The 5151-nt window shown below is 45.3% G+C and overlaps 2 non-coding genes across 2 annotated transcripts; both read left to right on the top strand.

Moving 5' to 3' along the window:
* Positions 1-1739: 1739 nt before the first annotated feature.
* On the top strand, positions 1740-1821 carry trnal-aag (transfer RNA leucine (anticodon AAG)). The gene has a single exon. It is a non-coding gene; the product is annotated as a tRNA-Leu (tRNA).
* Positions 1822-4579: 2758 nt separating this feature from the next.
* Positions 4580-4661, top strand: trnal-aag (transfer RNA leucine (anticodon AAG)). Its single transcript has one exon. It is a non-coding gene; the product is annotated as a tRNA-Leu (tRNA).
* Positions 4662-5151: the final 490 nt, after the last annotated feature.

Raw genomic sequence — 5151 nt, 5'->3', positions numbered from 1 at the left:
TTCCATGACACCTAGCTCAGCACTTCAACACCCCTCAAACAACACAAGCTTCCTCCTGGACCCGTTTCTGACAGGGACAGTGGAAACCCCCCTGAAAGGGATTGGCTAAGGAGAGGGATAAAAAGACCTGAGACAGAACAGAGGGGGCTCCCGATTCCCACTGGACCCTGGAGACGACACAGGCAGCACAAGGGAAGCTGCAGAGTGCAAGACCCCGGAGGTACTCTGCAGAGACTTCTAATACCTGGAGGCAAGGATCTACTGGTTTAGTAACTGACGACAATGAGAGACATTGGCATTGAAACAGAGGTACTGTACAGAGACTTTTAACACCTGAAGGTGAGGAACAAGGAAACTGGCACAGTTAGCCGATTCAAACTGAGAGGAATGTAATACAGTCGCAGAGGATTTCTATTGTTACCTGAACAGAGACTGGGGAAATAGGACTGGGCGATACCCCTCTCCTCAAAGTGGGCCATCAGAGACTACAGGTACTAAGTAGAGACGTTCGAGTGACCTCTCTTTAGTATTTTACAGGAAAGACTGCTGCCCCTCTCTATTCATTTTGACCCTGGGAAGGACCTCTTGCTGCTGTGAATTCTGTTTTCGTTGAGTTTTTGGGTGATAGTGCATGTGAATGTAGTTGGAAAATAAAAAGGGCACTTATACAATACAAATGCTTGTCGCTGGTCTGTGTGTGCATTGGTAATTCTAGGAGATAACAGAACCTGTGGTAATGTAGAGGGGCCCTAACACCCCGTTTGTATTGCTAGGTGGTGTAGTCGTACACGAGGCAGGAACATCCCTCGCCCATAGGGTTCACCTTACTGTGAAACCTTCTTCATCTATGTTTTTTGAGTGTACTGCAAATGATCTTAGTATCGAAGTGCCGTCCCACAAAACCATTCCGAACAGTCTGCTTTACAGAGGAGCACTGCCGGAGCTTATCGTTGGCAAACTGAAGACCAGACCGACCTCTTCTGTGACTCTTGAACACTGAGTCTCAAGGTTGTGAATTCAAACTCCACGCTGGCGGGAAAATCCTTAGGTAATGATCACATTTTCTTGCATGCTAATCAAAAGAAATATTAAGAAACTTTTCCCGATACCAGTTTTTTACAAAAGTAAAGGCACATGGCACATGTGTGCCACATCACGTCCGAGTTTAGTGACAACTACCTCAGAGTTTGTAAGCTGGGTAGTTTCAGATCAGATCACTTTTTTTATCAAAGGTTCAAGCAAACCCGAATACTTTTGCAAGAGACATTTCAGAATCCCAGTCAAATCCAGTACGATTGCTGGATCCTTCGAATTCGACTGAACTATAGCACAGATCTGCAGTCCACCATTAGAATACTGTGGGTGTGTTGTATAAGTGTAATTGTATTATAGCATGTGCCCCTGACGATTTTCTTGATAGGTAATATGTGCTCTTGTTTGTATTGTATGTAGTTTTGTTGTTCAAATAAAACATAAAAGACACAACTTTCCGGATGCGGCTGCTGTAAAAATAAAATGACATCAAGGGTTCTGTACGCAGAGGTCTGAAACCTGCTCCACAGAAGATCTTTATCCAGAGGTGTTAAAGAAGTCGAGATCTCGCCATGAGAGGGGAAGCATCTCAGAAAAAGCAGGTGCAGTCGGTTCCACGGTCATAACGCCATTAAGTCGGGCGACAAGAGCAAAACCCACCCGGCTTCCTCCGGGCAAGTAATGAGACAAAGAGACAGCACACAGCGGGTAGTGTAGCCGAGCGGTCTAAGGCACTGGATTAAGGCTCCAGTCTCTTCGGGGGTGTGGGTTCGAATCCCACCACTGACAGGTGCTTCTGTCAAGACCCCCTTTCAGCTGGCTTCAGACAAAAGGGAGGGAACTGCTTTTTGGCAGTCTCTCGAGAAACTAAGCAGAGTGTTTAAAGATACTTTCTCAGCTTGACATCAAGGCACAAAACAAAAACCTTCTTGCGTCCTCTCAACCCAAAAGCGCTTTGCCACTTTTTGCGTTATGCAGGGAACGACGTCTGCCCAGATCCCTTTTGTGTCAATGCAAATCGTAGTGTGCCCTCAGTTTTAATGTTGACTGTGCTGGCGTGCTGTTTCTGTCTGTGAAACTTGAATGTTCTGCTTCTTCACACCGAATCGTCGGCGGGGGTTGAGCTTGTTAAATCTTTGCGCATAGCGCTCCTTTGGAAGTACATTGTCCAAGTTCAAAAGCGATCGTGGGATTTACTTCATGCGTTCAAAAAGCATGCCTCGCACGACAGATTTAAATGGGGAATGGAGCCTGCTTCTTGCTGTTTTTCCTGTGGTTGCAGTTACAAAGTTGATCGTGCTTTCACATTCTGTTAACAGTATTCGCAGGCTGAGCTTTATCAGTTGGTTTGTAAAGGAATCTCTGCTTCGGTTCCAAAAAAGTCATCTGTAGTGTGTTTTTTTCCGTGCCCATGGCAGTCTTTTAAAGCTGGCAGTAATGGCGGCGAAGTTAATTTTTTATCCTCTTTAAAAGAATAAGGACGGGCTGGGGCGAGCTCCATTTACCACTCTTTCAGCTAACCGCCGAACTCGCGAACTGATTACAGTGCAGAGCCTGAACTCGCTTTTCTCCATTCTCTGGGTTAGGGTGAAAAAAAAAACTTTGCTGGTATTAGCTGGCCTGCTGGGAGTACCTCTTCTTCACTGATAAGCAAGATTTGTGTTTCATCTTTCGCAAGCTGTATAGATTTCTTTCAAAACAAGTTGTTCCAGAAAGGAAACGAACACTTGCATTCACCTGAATTAAAAGGCATGGGATTTGCCCGTAAGGATAAATTCTGTACAGTAAGACAGGAAGAAAGTCACCGCTGGGAATCGGACCCAGGAACTCCTGTTTACTAGACAGGTGCTTTAACCAACTAAGCCAATGCGCCGGCAAAGTGCTGTCCTTTGACAGCCACTTGGACACGTCTCAACTGCTCTGAGACATCTGCGTTCGGTGTGCACCGAGCCTGCTCGCCTTGCAAGTTGCCTCATTTACATGCCATAGCTCCACCACTAAGAGAAAGGATGAGAAATGGCTTTTATCTGGCACTTTTCATGTCAGAGGATCTCAATCTGCTTTCCGTGTACAAGAGGATGTCCAACTCATGTAGCTATAGACGTAGACGACAGTGCTCCACTGAAATCTTGATCTCACAACCCTCGGCATGACTCCGCTTTGTTCTGCTTTAGACAAAGGGGGGAAAAGACTTCTTCATCACACGTTTTACACTGTTTACGGTGTTTGCAGTGCTCTTTCTTAAATGAAAACCAGGAATCGGCACCATATGAGGTGAGAATAGATAATATTGGATCAAGTAGCCTCGCCATTCCATGCGTGACGTGAGCAAAGTGTAATTCCTGTCTTTATAGTGTGCTTGTTAGAGACTAAGCTGGCATGAGCGCTTTAAATCCGGGAGTCAGCAGCCCAAGACAAGAGAGCTTCCTTCCTCTATGTTTTTTGTGTGAAGGGGGAAACCATGCGTGTGCTGCAAACGATCTTAGTATCGAAGTGACGTCCCACATAACCGATCCGAACAATCTGCTTTACAGAGGAGCACTGCCGGAGCTTATCGTTGGCAAACTGAAGACCAGGCTGACCTCTTCTGTGACTCTTGAACACTGAGTCTCAAGGTTGTGAATTCAATCTCCACGCTGGCGGGAAATTCCATAGGTAATGATCACATTTTCTTGCATGCTAATCAAAAGAAATATTAAGAAACTTTTCCCGATACCAGTTTTTTACAAAAGTAAAGGCACATGGCACATGTGTGCCACATCAAGTCCGAGTTTAGTGACAACTACCTCAGAGATTGTAAGCTGGGTAGTTTCAGATCAGATCACTTTTTTTATCAAAGGTTCAAGCAAACCCAAATACTTTTGCAAGAGACATTTCAGAATCCCAGTCAAATCCAGTACGATTGCTGGATCCTTCGAATTCGACTGAACTATAGCACAGATCTGCAGTCCACCATTAGAATACTGTGGGTGTGTTGTATAAGCCATACCGCCCAAAATAGTTCTAAAACAGGAGATGCATCCTCGTTTAGGAATGTGGTATAAAGTGAAATGGTCTGGGAAGAGTCCTACGTTTGAACAGTTCAAAATAGATGTAAAGGGGTATTTACGGACTCTTTCGAAATGTAAGAACAACCTGTGCGGACCTTAATTTTATTTACCTTGTGTAATAGTTTTTCATAAAGTGTAATTGTATTATAGCATGTGCCCCTGACGATTTTCTTGATACGTAATATGTGCTCTTGTTTGTATTGTATGTAGTTTTGTTGTTTAAATAAAATGTAAAAGACACAACTTTCCGGATGCGGCTGCTGTAAAAATAAAATGACATCAAGGGTGCTGTACGCAGAGGTCTGAAACCTGCTCCACAGAAGATCTTTATCCAGAGGTGTTAAAGAAGTCGAGATCTCGCCATGAGAGGGGAAGCATCTCAGAAAAAGCAGGTGCAGTCGGTTCCACGGTCATAACGCCACTAAGTCGGGCGACAAGAGCAAAACCCACCCGGCTTCCTCTGGGCAAGTAATGAGACAAAGAGACAGTATGCAGCGGGTAGCGTGGCCGAGCGGTCTAAGGCGCTGGATTAAGGCTCCAGTCTCTTCGGGGGCGTGGGTTCGAATCCCACCGCTGCCAGTTGCTTCTGTCAAGACCCCCTTTCAGCTAGCTTCAGACAAAAGGGAGGGAACTGCTTTTTGGCAGTCTCTCGAGAAACTAAGCAGAGTGTTTAAAGATACTTTCTCAGCTTGACATCAAGGCACAAAACAAAAACCTTCTTGCGTCCTCTCAACCCAAAAGCGCTTTGCCACTTTTTGCGTTATGCAGGGAACGACGTCTGCCCAGATCCCTTTTGTGTCAATGCAAATCGTAGTGTGCCCTCAGTTTTAATGTTGGCTGTGCTGGCGTGCTGTTTCTGTCTGTGAAACTTGAATGTTCTGCTTCTTCACACCGAATCGTCGGCGGGGGTTGAGCTTGTTAAATCTTTGCGCATAGCGCTCCTTTGGAAGTACATTGTCCAAGTTCAAAAGCGATCGTGGGATTTACTTCATGCGTTCAAAAAGCATGCCTCGCACAACAGATTTAAATGGGGAATGGAGCCTGCTTCTTGCTGTTTTTCCTGTGGTTG

The sequence above is a fragment of the Lepisosteus platostomus genome, chromosome 5, assembly GCF_059453375.1.
Source record: "Lepisosteus platostomus isolate fLepPlt1 chromosome 5, fLepPlt1.hap1, whole genome shotgun sequence".
Lineage (NCBI taxonomy): Eukaryota > Metazoa > Chordata > Actinopteri > Semionotiformes > Lepisosteidae > Lepisosteus > Lepisosteus platostomus.
The sequence above is the reverse complement of the archived record's forward strand: the minus strand, read 5'-3'. Positions and strand labels throughout refer to the sequence as shown.